At 46.3% G+C, this 16,659-nt stretch overlaps 1 protein-coding gene and 1 long non-coding RNA gene across 21 annotated transcripts in view; one reads left to right on the forward strand and one right to left on the reverse strand.

The window, feature by feature from the left end:
* Positions 1 to 789: 789 nt before the first annotated feature.
* On the reverse strand, positions 790 to 9,440 carry LOC147995462 (uncharacterized). Its single transcript, XR_015684334.1, has 7 exons — positions 9,268 to 9,440; positions 7,857 to 7,904; positions 6,437 to 6,691; positions 6,107 to 6,313; positions 5,887 to 5,978; positions 4,101 to 5,281; positions 790 to 1,207 (listed from the first exon to the last, which is right to left on the reverse strand). It is a non-coding gene; the product is annotated as an uncharacterized LOC147995462 (long non-coding RNA).
* Lypd6b (Ly6/Plaur domain containing 6B) overlaps positions 6,676 to 16,659 on the forward strand; it is a 175,567-nt gene continuing 165,583 nt past the window's right edge. For 12 of the 20 annotated variants that reach the window (XM_087653071.1, XM_087653059.1, XM_087653057.1 and 9 more), the window contains exon 1: positions 7,164 to 7,269. The gene's annotated coding sequence lies outside the window, so the exon portion shown is untranslated. 20 annotated transcript variants of the gene reach the window in all.

A 16,659-nucleotide genomic window follows, 5' to 3' on the forward strand; every position in this document is an offset into this window, starting at 1 on the left:
CTTGGGTTCAGTAGAATTGGGGAATGGTAGGGGATATGACAAAACATTCATTTTCCCAGGGTAAATTGCAAACCAGGGAGAAGTGCTCTGTCAAACAATTTAGAACGTTCCAGTGCTGTGAAGAAAATATGGTATGGGGAAGACTTCAGTAGCTGAAGGAGCCAGCTGTGAAGGTCCCTAGGAAGAGTCTAGCTGAAATATTAGAAGTAACTTACAGAACTGTTTTTTTAACACAGAAAAGTTTCCCCCACACTAGTTTGGAAAACTGTCTCTCCTCTACCCACTCAATTAAGGGGATGATAAGTGTGTTTGGGCTGCCTTCCAAGGTAACATAAATCAGAGTGCTCAAGAACAGATTCCTGGGCTGAGGAACACAGCAGTGCGAGCTGGTGAAGTAGCTCTCTGGGAGAGCCTTGGGTTTCACTGCCAGTACCTCAACAGAGGACAAATAGGACCCTGAATATTCTCTTTTGCCAGGAATTCTGTGAGCAGACCCTGGGTTGGCAGCTTAGGTGCTGCTCTGAACTCAGGTAAAGATAAGGGTGTTCCCAGATGCGGATGCTGGAGTTTTAGCCAGCCAAGCAAATTCACTCTGGTCTCCAGTGGGACTGGGAAGAATAAGACAAATGGAAAGATATAGAAAGGCTGGTTTGCAGCTCAGTCTTAGGAGGGGGCCGCCCTCATCTTTTTAAAGTCTCCTCAAGGGTACAGAGCCACAGTATACCACCTTGAAAATTCTGCATGCTGCCCTAGTACGTGAGATGTATGCCCAAAACACTACGGGAAGGTGACTTCAACTTTTTTATTTTTGCTACATCAGGACTCTGACGAATATCAAAAATCTTAAGAAATGCACAATCCTTGGCTGTCCTTGATACACATGTCAAGTTTCACAATCAGTAAGAGGATTCTGTTTTTTCTTTCCTTCTGATCCCTCTGGAGCTGGCATTCATTCCCAGGAGCCCTGGAAAGGTTGCTTTGATAATCACTCCCACTGTGTCTGCCTGCGTTCCGGTTCTCAGGTCAGACCCAGCATGGAAAGAGAGTGCTTCTCCAGGTGGTAGGGATCGCACAACTCCGTAGTCTTAACTGGTCTCCTCCCCTTCCCTGAAGTCCTATGTCAGTGTTGACTGATCCTCCGAGTGTAGCATGTATCACCTTTCACAGGCTTGTCACGTGAAGAGTTTCAACTTTTCCAATAGTGATGCTAAATGTAATTAAGATAAGGATTAAAGTGGCAGGGGTGGGAAGGGGAGTCCAAAACAATGAATTCATTTGCAGCTTCTAGGGTTCTGGGCTAAGACTAAGCATTTAGAAGAGTGCCTGGCACAAACTAGCCACTCCCTTAGGGTTAGTTATCATTCTGTTTTACATCTCTCAACTTCTCATTTAAACTCAGATGTTCTGATCCAGGACCATGGAAGTTAAATCCTAGACTCCTGCTTCTTTCTGATCTGAATCTTTCTGGCTATTTCTCTATATGACTCCCATGTTAACCATAATTAACTTAGTGGCTTCTCAGTGCCCAGAATTGTATACACAAATTCACAATTAAAAAAAAAAAAGTACCAAGAGCACAGTGTGATTGATCCACACACCATTAATTCCAGCACTTAGGAGGCTGAGACAGGCTGAACTCTGTGAGTTCTAGGCCAGCTTGGTTTACATAGAGAGTTCCAGGATAGTGGAAGCTATACCGAGGGACTTTGTCTCAAACCAAACCAAACAAACAAAAGTACATTAAGACACAAGAATGCAAATCGATCCATTCTTATTGTTTTGCATAAAGCTCAAGTTCAAGTGGATCGAGGACCTCCACACAAAACCAGATACACTCAAACTAATAGAAGAGAAAGTGGAGAAGAGCCTTGAACACATGGGCACAGGGAAAAATTTCCTGAACAGAACACCAATGGCTTACGCTCTAAGATCAAGAATCGACAAATGGGATCTCATAAAACTGCAAAGCTTCTGTAAGGCAAAGGACACTGTGGTTAGGACAAAACGGCAACCAACAGATTGGGAAAAGATCTTTACCAATCCTACAACAGATAGAAGGCTACTATTCAATATATATAAAGAACTCAAGAAGTTAGACTCCAGACAATCAAGTAACCCTATTAAAAATGGGGTACAGAGCTAAACAAAGAAATCTCAACTGAGGAATATCGGTTGGCAACGAAGCACCTAAAGAAATGTTCAACATCCTTAGTCATCAGGGAAATGCAAATCAAAACAACCCTGAGATTCCACCTCACACCAGTGAGAATGGCTAAGATCAAAAACTCAGCCAACAGCAGATGCTGGCGAGGATGTGGAGAAAGAGGAACACTCCCCCATTGTTGGTAGGATTGCAAGCTGGTACAACCACTCTGGAAATCAGTCTGGAGGTTCCTCAGAAAATTGGACATAGTACTACTGGAGGATCCAGCTCTACCACTCCTGGGCATATACCCAAAAGATGCCCCAACATATAACAAGGACACATGCTCCACTATGTTCATAGCAGCCTCATTTATAATAGCCAGAAGCTGGAAAGAACCCAGATGCCCTTTGACAGAGGAATGGATACAGAAAATGTGGTACATTTACACAATGGAGTACTACTCAGCTATTAGAAACAATGACTTCGTGAAATTCTCAGGCAAGTGGGTGGAACTAGAAAATATCATCCTGAATGAGGTAACCCAGTCACAGAAAAACACACATGGTATGTACTCACCGATGAGTGGATATTAGCCCCAAAGCTCGGAAGACCCAAGATATAATTCACAAACCATATGAAGATCAAGAATAAGGAAGACTAAAGTGTGGATGTTTCAGTCCTTCTTAGAAAGGGAAACAAAATACTCACAGGAGGAAATGCAGAGACAAAGTTTGGAGTAAAGACTGAAGGAAAGGCCATCCAGAGATTGCCCCACCTGGGGATCCATCTCATATAAAATCACCAAACTGAGACACTATTGCAGATGCCAAAAAGTGCATGCTGGCAGGAGCCTGATAGAGCTGTCTCTTGAGAGGCTCTACCAGAGTCTGACAAATACAGAGGAGGATGCTCACAGCCAACCATTGGACTAAGAAGGAGGTCCCTAATGGAGGAGATAGAGAAAGGACTGAAGGAGCTGAAGGAGCTGAAGGGGTTTGCAACCCATAGGAAGAACAACAATATCAATCAACCAGACCACCCAGAGCTCCCAGGGACTAAACCACTAACCAAAGAGTACACATGGAAGGACCCATGGCTCCAAAGACATATGTAGAAGAGGATGGCATTGTCGGGCATCAATGGGAGGAGAGGCCTTTGGTCCTGTCAAGGCTTAATTACCCAGTGTAGGGGAATGTCAGGGTGGGGAATTGGGAGTGAGTGAGTGGGGGAACACCCTTATAGAAACATGGGGAAAGGAATGGGATAGAGGGTTTCCAGAGGGGAAACCAGAAAAGGGGATAACATTTGAGATGTAAATAAAGAAAAATAACTATAAAAGGAAAGAAAAAGAAATGGAATAAAGCAAAAAAAAAAAAAAAAAAGACATGACAAAGTATTAACATATACATGACTTTAAAAGGTAAATGTATCCTGGGTCTCATTTTTAAAAGATTCTGTCCCTATGTAGATATTTTCTCTTTTTATTATCCATCTGTTTTTGTATTGTGTGTGTGTGTGTGTGTGTGTGTGTGTGTGTGTGTGTGTGTGTACATGTTCATGTTGAGGGGAGGATCATGTACCTGTGTGCTGGGTGCACAACCAGTTGCCTCTGTTGTGCATTTTCATGAGTTACCATCCACCTTATTTTATCTCTCACTGAACCTGGAGCTCACCGATTAGGCCAGAATCCTCCTGCTTCTGTTTCTCTGACCTCCTCCCTCAGCCTTGGGGTTGCAGACCCAGTGCTGACATGCCTGGCTTTTACCTGGGTGCTGGGGATCTGAGTTCAAGTCCTCAAGCTGATGTAGCAAAAACTTTACAGATTGAGCCATCCCCTAGCCTCCCTTTCTCTCTTAATATCCCATCAGAGAACTAGACGCTGAGGAAAAAAATGGAGTTCAACATAATTTTCCTAGGCGCCAGGCAGAATAATAGCAAATAGAGTGGTTTTTACCTGCCTCATCCTAGAATCGTCACCGGTCCTTTTCTCCAGATCTTTAATATCTAGGAGACACAAGTAGGCTTTCTGTACTGGCAGCCGGAGCCACACACAGCAATGCAGTTAGGGCCCATGTGGTGGGTTTAATATGCTTGCTCCATGAGAAGTGGCACTATTGGGAGGCGTGGCAATGTTGGAGTGGGTGTGACCTTGTTGGAGGATGTGTGTCACTGTGGGGGTCTGCGTTGAAGCTCCTATGCTCAAGCTCCACCCAGTGCAGAAGAGCGCCTCCTTCTATGCCTGCTGAGGACGTTGTCTCCTCCTGGCTGACCTCAGATCAAGATGTAGAACTCTCAGCCCTTCCAGTACCATACATACCTACTTAGAGGCTGCCATGCTTCCAAGCGTGATGACAATAGACTGAACCTCTAAAACTGTAAGCCAGCCCCCGTTAAATGTTTGCCTTTGTAAGAGTTGCCTTGGTCATGGTGTCTGCTCACTGCAATGAAGCCCTGACTCACACAGTCCCATTTACTGAACCTTCTGCAAATGGGCGGCCCACACGTTCCCTAGACTTTATTTCACCCACCCTCACGGCTGCACCTCCAGGTCCTACAAACCACTTCCCAGCAGAGGGTTTCCAGCAGAAGTCTTGTCTGGTTTGGGCACTTCCTATTTTCCAAGCAGAAGAAATATCCTATCAAGTGGCATGTGGTCAGGAGACATGGCTCAGCGGTTAAGCACAGTGGCTGGCTGCTCTGCCAGATCTGAGTTCAATTCCCAGTACTCACATGGCAGCTTCCAAACTATGATGGGATCTGACATCCTCTCTTGGCATGCAGGCATAGCATTCATATATAAAACACATGCATAAATAAAGTAACACAAAATAATAATAATAAAACACAACGACAACAACAACAACAACAGAAGCATGCTTAACTAGTCAGGATGCTGAGATTAAGAGGCTGAGCCCTAAGTGGGACAGCTTCCTCTACCCCCTCCTCCCTGGCTTTGGGAAGTAGAGAGAATGTAAGGGCTAGAGCCTAGGGCAGAGCACCTTGCAATGCGAACATAGTACTGTGCTTGTGAACTCATGCCAGCTGAGGTTACCTGCACAAACAAGGCTAATCCAGCCAAAACAGGTACGGGAGGTGCTCTCCTGGCCCCATTCCTTACAGAGGAGCTCTTGGACTCTGGGGAGGGAGAAGTATTCTTTTGTTTGAAAATGTGCAGCCACTGGTAGATTTCCCATGCTCCCGTGTGTAACCTCACATCCATACACATAAGGGTAACACTAACTGGACTTAAAAAAAAAAGGTTATAAAAAAGAAGAGAAAAGAAAACATGAAATCATTGGGTAACACTGGGGGAGAACTTGGGGGAATTGGGTGAATATGATCGTGATTCGTTGCATACGTGTACAAAAATCTCAATGATAAAGAAAAAAGTGTGTGTGTGTGTGTGTGTGTGTGTGTGTGTGTGTGTGTAGCCCAGCAAACAAAAAAGACATGCTGCAGGCGGGGAGAGAGAGGAAGGGGAAGGGCAGGGCTAGAGTAGAATTTATGTTTTCTGGAAGGTTTTCAGCCTCTCCAGGTGGCATCACTTACAATGCCCATCCATGATCACACACACAACAGAGACTCACACGCTCCATTGACTGAAACCAAAACACCAAGAGGGCTGGGCCTACCTCTCCAGGGTGGGACCTGGAGCGGCTCCTTTGTTCAGCCCCACCTGCACTGGTGACCCGTAAGGCAGGCCCTGCCACTGCTCCAACCTGGGACATCAGCCTCCATACCTGCCATGGGGGAGTCGCAGCTGTGGTTAGGCACACCCATGTGGTGCATCATGAAACTCTTTTCCAGGATGGACTGTCTCTTGTGAGTAGACCTGCCAGGGAACACTAGATCTTAAACACTTCCTTCTGTCTGATCCACTGATGAAAGAGGGGCCCGGGGCCCTGACAGTGTTAGCCTGTGGTCAGGGGGAAGGGTGGGTTCACCTGTCCCTGACATCACCTTGGCAGACGGCCTTCAACTTTTGTCGGTTTAGTCCGCAGTCATAGCAGGGCCCTGAAGTAGTTATTAGAAGGATGGGCTCTGTACATCTTGAAAGACGAACGTTACTTTCTGTACAGATTTGGGTAAGTTTTCTCTGTGAGTCCATAAATGTAACCAGCGGGAACCAGCTACACCACATACCCCTTGCACGTATGCTAAGGTCATCTGTCAAGAGGAAAAATTTCAAGATGCCAGTGGCTTAGGTGTCCCCTTATCGTGCAGAGCCCATGGGTAGACGTCTCTATGGTGATCACCCCCATGCCTAGTTTCTACAAGAGATCATCCTACCAAGCCCCTCGAGCCTCCAGGCCACCGTGCTTTCTTTGGAGAGGGACAGGACTGGACTTCAGATTCAACTCTGCCACATCCTGAGTCAGTTGTCCCAATTCTGGGTTGGTTCCCACTGGTGCAAGACAGACAGACAGGCCATCCTATTCTGTGTGACCTCTTTGTAAGTTAGAGATGTGACTGGCCACTTACACAGGCGTCCCAAGAGTGTAGGTCGGCAAACCAGCTATCTCCTTGAAGGCTTTGGGGATTTATCTACAGAGAAGCAAGGTTGGATTTACAATCCAGAGTTGCGGAGGACATAGTAATAGAAAATTATCTTACTAACACGAGGGAAAGCCGACGTTTTAGAGATAGGTGAAGCGTGTAAGGGGTAGGACCGAACGGTCTAAAAGGCCCGAGTTCTGTTTCTCAAGTCAGTTGTACTCTTTGCCTCACAGTTTTCACCCCGGAGTGACTCTCGCATCTATGAGGGCGGCAGTGTCCCTCTAGCTACTCCGAGCGGGGTCTGTGCTCTTTTCCCAGCCCGCCAGGCTAGGTGGGAACAGCTCCTCCTGCACCGGTGCATTAAGCAACCTACTCGCATTCACCGGGCTTCGTGCCACTGGGCGCAGGACCCAGGCGGCGTCCCCAAGCCGGCACCCGGGCTGCTCCCCCACGTGTGGCGCTCACCTGTCGGCCCGCCTCTCCCGGACGCCCCAGGTGGCTCGGGGTTGGGAGGAGCCACGCCCCGCCCGGCGCGGTCACAGTCATCGCCAGCCCGGAGCGGGTGCCTGGAGCCCAGGCCGGGAACCGAGCGAGGCGCCGGGAGCCGGCCGGCAGCGACTGTGCAGGTGAGCTGGGCGAGCTCTGCGGGGCGACCGCGTGCGGAGCCCACAGAGCAGGGGCTGGGAGGGGCGCGCGGCTGCGGCGAGCACTGCGAAACGCCCCGCGGAGCCCCGGGACTCTCCGAGTCGCGGGGTAGCGCAGCTGCCCACATCTGGATGGGGGGGGGCGGCATCCGAGCGGGCACCGCAGGGAGCTGCGCGGGTCTCCCCAGTGACGCCGGGATTGGAAGCTAAGGCTGAGGCTGGGGCCCGACTGTACGGCCAAGTGCGAGCCAGCTCCCGCCCTTTCCTCTGCGGCGCTCCAGTCCGGCCCGCGGGGGCCGCCGTCTCCGCTGCGCTGCCTGGAGCTTGACTTTGTTGTTAAATCACTAACCAGCACATTGGTTAGTTTAGTTACGTAGGCTTCGGTAAAGCGGAGTCGGCGAGGCTGCCCTTACTCCAGGGGGCATACATAGTAAGTCAGCGTGGATGTCTGTGCCCGAGGGTGTTGTGGGGTGAAGGGATACTGCCCACCTCCCTCCCAGTGCCTGGCGATCGGAGTGATAAAGTGGTAAGAGTGGTCCAGAATGATGTTTAAATTTCAGTTTACTTACTAGCTCTGTGACCTTGAGCAAGCTCCTTAACTTCTCTGAGCCTGTTTCCTAGAATATAACATAGGTATTATAATCATCAGATGGCCTTAAATTATTTGATGCCCATGAAGTACCTAGCATGATGCTTGAGGGTTTTTCCTCTCAGTTTAATTCCCAGGTGTTAACGCATTCAACACTTCTTGTCTCCAGAGGTCCCTGCATCTTTTGGAATAGAAGACATCTGGGCTTTGGGGGGAGTGGTAATGTCTGTGTGCCTGGGAGGATTGGGGGCACCCTTCTGACGTGCTGAATGTAGTGGCGAGGGGTGGGGTGGGGGGCGGGGCTGTTCCTAGCTGCTAAGATCAAGACAGTCAGTGCATGTGTCCCCCTTGTAGAAAGGTGTAATTAACCTGCTTCTGCCATTATGAACTGTCAGAATTCTTAGGGTTAGGGTTTGGTGGCTTGAAAGTTGTCTTACACAATGTAGGAATTGGCTGGGCCTTCCGAAGGCAAAGCAAAGGAAAAGTCCAAGGGTTGCAGTTTCCAGTGTAGCTAGATCTTATCACTGCTATGAGCTCCCAGGACAAGTTCTCACCTCCGGGGCAGCTTAGTTCTTTCCCCACTAGGTTTACATGTTCTTTTGTACACAATGGTCAATAGAGCTGACACCGAAGGAAATAGAAGGAGTAAAGGGGAAGGAGAGAGAGAGAGAGAGAGAGAGAGAGAGAAAGAGAGAGAGGGGAGAGATTAGCTTAGCTACTGGGATAGGTAGCCCTGTCTCACTCAACCATAGGCGATTTGAAAGCCAGCTCTCAGAAGCAGTTTCGACTCTGGGTAGACAGAAATAGGACTGCGAGTTCCGCTGTGTCTGCTTTCCTTGAGGACACCTCAAGGAGGCCTCGCTCAGCGTGGATAACCTGGCTGCCCAGCCTGCTAGCTTTTATTCAGTGCTTAATTCATTCAGTCATTCCACATTTGGTCAATGCCCAGCATATGCCAGAGCGTCTGCCAAGAGTCAGGGTGGATGCTCAGAGGAAAGATGTCTGTGCAGATAAGCCGTGTTGGAGGTTGTCTCACTGCAGACATAGCACCACGTGAAGTGTCCCTATTAAAGTGGGGCTCAGCTCTAAATGGATATAACCAGGTTGTTGAGCAGTATCAGGGGGTACTGTCTGGGTCACAGGGTAGGGTGTCTGATGCATCCAGCTTTAGTTAGGCAATATTACCTTTTCCCCAGGATGTCTGGGGTGGGGGAAGCCGAAGGGGGAGGAACAGTTTACAGCTATAGATCACCTTCTAGAAATTTCTATAATTTCCCTGATCTCTGTGGGGAATCCTATTGTCGATCTCATTGTCCTCTTTCCATAGCAGAGGAAAGGGTAGGGCTCACTTATCAGTCTTCTTTTAGATAAGAACATTTAATCCTCCTTACCGTTCTTGTCATTGGCCATGTGCTGTTAACTGGAATGGGCAGCCTACTCCTAGACCATCCTTTAGCAGCAGATCTGGGGCTGTAATCGCATTTGCCAGATATTCTTCTGAGCTGTGACTGGGGCCATCTTCCCTGAGCTGCGGCTGGAGCCCATCTTCCCCGGCTCTGCATCTAGCACAGTTGGAAGTCTGCGAGCAAGGCCAAGGCAAGCGTAGGCACTTAGTCATGCCTCCTGCATATCCAGAGTTCAATTCAGTAGGAAAAGTATAGGGTGTGGCTTGGGGAGGGGAGAAGAACTGGGTGTGGCATAGCAGGAAAGACAGGGGCACCCTTTGTTGGGACCCCAGCGTGGTGTCAATTTGTTGAACAACTTACACGTGAAACCCGGAAAAGGCTTTCTAAGCTGTCCACATGCCCCTTAGGATGAGTGACAGTTTTCTATGTATCCTTGTCATTTACAGAGCGGTAATGACTTGGAAGAGTTCCAGGAGGGGCCGTGTGTAGTTGAAATCTCACAGATGTCTATGGTCTTCCCCTAGTGACCCACCCTAGCCCAGGGCCTTCTCAGTCCTTCTGAGAGCACTCCCATGCTTAAAGCCATGGCTGGGTTTCAGCATTGTTACCTGCCTTCAACTAACAGGCTGGAGCTTGGCGAACAGGCTTCCGGATACTGAACTCGGTGGGTGACCTTCAGGGACCAAGTTAAGTGCTGCTTTGAAGTATTTATTTAGCCTGTTTTTTATTGGAGCTCGAGGTGAATGATGCTCTTTGTTTCCACTGGAGATGGTGGACATCAGTGGACACTTGCTGTTCTGTTGTGGAATCTGGCATGCGACTTCCCATAATCCTCTCTCCTCGGTCCCTAGTTAGTCTCGAAGTTGGTTGAGTGATCCCTAATCCCGGAGAAAGTAGGTGGGAAGGGCCAGATCATTTAGCTATTATTGTCAGGATCGCTGAGCAGAAGCAGAGGGAGGTTATGATGATTCAAGCCTGGGGCCAGAATCCATTCTATAAAGTTGCACTAAGCACCTACTGTATGCCCCATACTGTTTAAAGCGTGGGAAATCCAAAACCCTTAGAAATGAGAAAGTCACTGTTCTCACGGAGTTCCCAGTCCCCAGGAGGAGACATAGTTATGTTTTAGACAATATTTTGGATTCTGAGCACAGAGGTATTGGGGAGGGTTGAGAGCCACACTGAGAGTGTTACTGGAACCCTGGCCACGATCCTCGAAGTTTTCTATTATTTACTGCAGAGAATTGTTGCCTAAGTGAGTAGGTATGGTATGTAAAAAAGGCAAATGTTTGCCTAGAGGTGGGTTAATATTAAATTACTTAGAACATCTTATTTTTTTAAATATGTGTGTGTGTGCATGTGTGTGTGTGTGTGTGCATGTGTGTGTGTGCACTTGTGTGTGCACGTGTGTGTGCCTGCCAGAGGACAGCCTCAAGAGGAAGCACACTGTTTGTGAGATACAGTTCCATTTTGTTTGTTTGAGACAGGGTTTCTTGCTGGCCTGTGGCTTGCTAGTTTGGCTAGGCAGGAAGTCCTAAGGATCTGCCTGTCTCTCCCTCCCCAGCCCTGGGATTGCCAGTGTACAGCCATGCAGCTGGCTTTTTTATGTGGGTTCTGGGATTTGAACTCCGGCCCTCATGCTTGAGTGGCGAGCTCTTTCCTGACAGAGTTATCACCCCAACGCCTAACCTTTTATTTTTACATCTTTTGAATAGAGTTTCTTTCTTTGTTATATCTTTCCTTGTTCCTATAGTGACTTGCAAAACATAATAGCAGGTGATGAGAAATGAGCGGAGAACCGTGAGTGAAGGGAAATTAGGGCCAGTCCTGTCATCGTTTTGCTCCGGATTTGTTTAGTTTTGGAGGCGGAGATGGAGGAAGTGTGGCTGCATTACAGATGTGCTCATTCATGCTCAGGGATCATTATTTAAACAGTGAGAAAATAAATCTTGATGCGCGGACAACTGTATCCTTTGCCGTATTTTAAAGAACCATTCTTATTTGGTAGGAAAAGTAGTCCCTTTACTAAGGACTTGTATGAAATTTATCTGATGTGTTCAAAGTCTTAAATAATGTCCATGTTTTCTTTTAAAAACTTCATACATTTATGTTCTGCACTTAAGGTCTATGGTTGAGTTAAGCTCTGAGTATGGTATGCAAATGAGCCAGTCTTTGGGGGCATGCGTAAGCCCCATTATTGTAGCCCAAGTTGTTAAAAAGGACCAAAATTTCCCAACTGAATTTTCTTGGTTATTGCAAAGAAAATCAATCAGGCACCAGAAGGATGGCTCAGTGTGTAAGGCTGCCCAGCCATACCGCACGAGTTTGATTGTTCTACCTCACGATATCAGCAGGTTCTTCTTAGACCTTCAGATAAATAAACAAATAAACAAGCAGAGGTAAGTGTAGTGATTAAAGTATACTTTATACATACTTTATAATATTAAATACATTAAATAAAATGTCACAAATATAACGATTAATTGACTCTGGAACGGTCGTTTCTATTCTGCCTACTATGTGTAAATGCAGCGACCCGGCCGGACCACTTTTGTTAGTACCATTTGAAAGCGGGTGGTCTAGGTCACCAGTGCTGTTCTTTCGCACCATTGTCATGGCTTCTTTAGCGCCTTTGCCTTTCTGTGAGAATAGTAGGATCGGCTAGTCAGTATCTATAAAACTTCCCCTGGGGTTGCAGGTTGTAATTTGATTGACATTTCGTAATATTTGAGTCTTGCAGCCCACAAATAACCAGTAATTTGCCTCTTGTTTCTATCGTCGGAATGTTTCGTAGATTTTTGGAACAATGGTTTTGTAGATAAGGTTTTACTGTGCTCAGACCTTAAGTATTTAGTTTTAGGGGCTTTAGTCACTATATAGAAATGTGGTTTATCTTGGTATACCGAATTTGTAGTCAGTGAACTTGCTAAAATTACCTCTTGTCTATTGTAGCAGACTTGGTAAAGCGATTCAGATTTTTTCCCCCCCAAAGAGAACCACATGCTTTGTGAATAGAAATAGTTCTCTTTCCCAGCTGTCTTCTAGGTCCTTCTTGCTTGACTGTGCTGGCTAAGGATTCTGCCGTGTTTGGGTGTGGAGAGAGAGTACTCCCTCTCTGACTCTTTCAGAGGGAGGGAATGACCAGTCGTTCACTTGTTAATTTTCCAAACCAACACGAGCCAGGGGTTGGACTTGAAGGCTATGCTTTCTGACTCTTGTTCTAGTATCTCTGACAGCCATAAAAACAGACCCAGACCTCCCACTCCGTGTGCTCTTTCTTGCTGAAGCCGTTTTAAAGGTGTCTTTTTTTGTTTGTTTGTTTGTTTGTTTGTTTGTGTGTCTTTTGGTAAGAAAATTTCCCTCTCTATTCCATTGTATTTGGCGTTTAAATTCTCCCTCCTTGTAGCTAAGATTTTTCTCTTTGTTTTTGGCCTTCAGGGTTTTGACTTTGGCTCAGTCTCCGCACTGCACGCGGGCACACTCCTGGTGGTTATGGAGCTGGGCTTTCCTTTTTCTTTCTTTTTTTTTTTACCATTTAAATTTTTTTTCTTTATTCACTTTACATCCCACTCACTGTCCTCTCCCAGTTACCCCTTCCCACACTCCTTCCCCCATCCTCTGAGCAGGTGGGGTTCCCCCTAGGTTTCCCCCCATCCTTAACTAGGCTTTCTAAACTTCTTGGGTTTATACTTCGTAGCTTTCATTCATTTTGGAAAATTCACAGCAGCTATTTTGTTTTGCTTTATTCTCTCTCTCTCTCTCTCTCTCTCTCTCTCTCTCTTGCTTTCCCCCTCCCCCTCTCCCTCCCCCTCCCTCCTGAAATTTCAGTTATAGTTATCTTACAGTTTTGGGTATAGATTTCCATCTTGAGCGCAGTGGTGTGTTTTCTGTGTTTATAGCTTGCTGGTTTTGTTTAGTTTGGGTAATTTTTATTCACCTGCTTTCAAGCTTGCTCTATATAATTTTTTTTTTAACTTGGCCATGTGAACTCTGAGAGAATCCTTTTTGAGAGAGTTTTTCCACTTGTTTCTGAGTTTGGCCCTTTGCCCATTTCTTAGAGTATTTACATTGGAGTCTTTTTGTTTATTTGTTTGCTTGCTTGTTTTGTTTTTTTTTCCTCTGTTAGGATAACCTATTTCCTCCCAAACAGATAGATGATCATGTCGTTTATGCATTCCACTCGTTTTTTTTGTTGTTTTTTATGTAAATAAATGATTGTTTTTAATTCTTTCCCTGATAGCTTAACATTTAAATGACATCTGTCTCCATTTTTTTATTTACTGCCTTGTGGTTTTCAGTGCAAGTTTTCCTTGCTGTTCATATACCCTGCAATTATTGTGGTTGAGGACTAGACACGTTGATGGGACACTGAAGAAGTATCCTTCCCGGGCCTGGGCCTGCCTTCCTATTGCCGCGTTGTGTATGGTGTGAGGACTTCAGCAGTGTAGCCTGCAGTCAGACGGGATCTGATGCATTTCCGTGTGCCAGACTTCAGATTCCTTCACACCCCCCCCCCCCATGTATGTTTAGGATAAGGCTTTTCTCAATGGCTTCCACTGTTGACCTCAGGTCTCCTTTTTTGTTTTGTTTGGTGCCTCAGAGTGGCCTGCACTGTGTTCTCCCAGCTCTTGCCTTGGTATTCCTTTGCTGTTTCCTGAGGCTCACAGGTGTATCTGCCCAGGTAAACAAGTGCTCATGTCTTACTGCCCTGCAGGTAACATTTCTCCTTGGATCGGGTAGTCTGTTCTCTGTCAGTTGCTCAGTGGATTTGAAAAGGCGATGAACCTGAAGTTTGCCTGACTTTTTATTTGGCAGAAGCATGGGAAAGATGCTCCTTTTGGTTCTGTACATCCTGAGCGGAAACAGAAAGCACCCATTTTATGTTTTAAACCTGTCCCTTTTATGATCTTCATGGGACATCTTGGCGTATGTACTCTATGAAAACTCTGCATGTCTCACCCCTCTCAGTGGGCCTGAGCCCTCACTCGGGAAGCAGTAAATCATGTGAGTGTTTGGTGTCTCAGATGGGAGCGCCAGTGCCTCAGATGATCTTCTTTGTGATCTAGTCATTGTTGAGTCTCGCCTAATCCTTCTGGCATTCACCTAAGCCTGGTCTGAATATCATGTATAGCTTCCCCTTTCATGGGGAAGTATTCCAATATGGATGCATGAAGCTTCAGGCTGTATATATCCACCCATGGGATCGTTTTCCTCTTACTGTGTTTCAGAGGCAATGAGCTGCCTGTGATCTCCACTGATGCTGTTACCGACTGGGTAACACCTACGAGTTCCCATCCAGCTTTTCAATGCTTGCATGAATGCTCTTCAGGACAACCAGTGGTTTGGGTGCTACATGAAGTTCTTGGAAGAAATCCATGGTTCAGTGCTTGTTTATGTACACACACACACACACACACACACACACACACAGAGAAGTGTGCACGTGCACAAGAACTCACGGCAAACATTTTATGAGATAGTACTTACTCTCATTTAATGTACTCCTCTACTCCTCCTAAACTCATTTCATGCTGCACAAATACGTTGCTTCTTGCAAAATGAAAAACACCTGTCCAGCACGTCTGTCAGCAAACATGCTTTTGAAGCACTGCAAAACAGGCCCCTCGCTGCCTCAAAGCACTCTTGGGTTTGTTATATGTGGCTCCTCCTGCAATATTTTGACCTTCCTCACTGTCCCGGCTGATTTTATGTACCAGGGACTATGTGATGTGCTGAGTGAGAGGGCCAGTGACATGTCCTGGCTTGGCCTGGGTGACAACTCTTGTTATGCATGATACGCACACCGAAGAGTCATTTGGGGAGGGTGAGAGCTCTCAGAGGTCACATGTGTAGGAAGGTTCATGCTGTTGGTGAGGAGGCAGCTCTCTGGGAGGTTTGAAGGTAAGAGCAAAACATACAGAGAAGAGGGTACTTGGAGTAGAGAGGATGTGGCAGAGGAGGAAGCTGCTTTAGTAGTCTCCAAGTTCTGTCTTGAGCCACAGGCTCTGAGAGAAGTTGAAGGTTAAGTTGAAGGGGGAATGCTAGTTTGGACTTTTCCTCTAGACCAGTGGTTCTCAATCTGTGGGTTGCAACTCCTTTGGGGTCCTAAATTACACTAACATAATATATATTCTACATATTCAATATTTACATTACAACTTATAACAGTAGCAAAATTACAGTCGCGAAGTAACAATACTGTCATTTCTAGGTTGGAGGTCACCACATGAGGAACTGTATTAAAGGGAAAAGAACTGCTGCTCTAGACAAAGCCCACAGGAGGCAATGGACTTAACCCCCCCTCTCCCCTCTCTCCTTCATTCCACCATGCCAGAGCCTTTGGGTACTCCGACTCAGACAAAAGTGGTTTGTCCGTTACCTTGGAAGCTATGGCTTGTGAACGATGCTCTGCTTGTTCTGGCCACTTCAGGGCAAGGCCCTTGAAGCCCTTGAAGCCCTTGAAGCCCTCATGACTTCTATAGAGTTTTGGAGTGAACACCCCTAGCCACTGGGCTAATTTTGTTTGCTCTCTCTTGTCAGGAGCCCTCCAGCAGATGCATGACTAAGAGAGTATGTTCTCAGAGGTCACCTCATTGCTGTTCTTCAGGACCCATCTCATTGGTGAGGCAGACTGGGTGTCCCTGTTCACAGCAAAACGCACCAGTGTCACAGTAGTGTGTAAAAGCCGCTAGATGATGCTGTGTTGAAAACACATCATGCTGGGCCTCATTTACTGTGGTAGAAGACAGGGATGGGTGCACTCCACAGGAAAAGTGGTGTGTGCTGTTCGCTCCTTAGCAAGGATGGGAGCCAGGCGTTCACCAGCTGCCAGAGGAGTTAGAACAAGGGTCAGCGTTATGAGAGGACCATTGCTGGGCCCACATAGAGAGGCTGTTAGTGTAACTTAGGATCAGACAGCATAAATTCCTCCTAGAATCCAGTGTCAGAATACTAGCTGATAAAACAACGAAGATCTACCAAATTCTTTATTTTATTTTGCCTTGGCAGCTAGGAAGCTTGGAGCTAAATGTAGAAATAATTATAGTGATAATTTTATTTCAAGTTATAGGTATAAATATTTCTTGTCTTACTATGATTTTGCCTTTTTTTTCAAAAAAAATTTTTATTTTTTATTACAGTGGTGATATGTATTCATTATTAAAAACATGATATAACAATTTCTAATCCCAACTGGATATTTTCCTTTCACACAGAAATAGTCTTGACTTCATCCTAGTCATTGTAATTTATTCTCTGTATATCTCTCTCTCTCTTTTGATATATATCAAAAGATGAAATGCGACCTTTTATGTTGTATTAAAACTGATTTTTAAGCTTAACACTTATTGAGCATTTCCAAAGCCACAAAGCCTTCCC

Source organism: Rattus norvegicus, chromosome 3, assembly GCF_021556685.1.
Source record: "Rattus norvegicus strain SHRSP/BbbUtx chromosome 3, alternate assembly SHRSP_T2T, whole genome shotgun sequence".
NCBI lineage: Eukaryota > Metazoa > Chordata > Mammalia > Rodentia > Muridae > Rattus > Rattus norvegicus.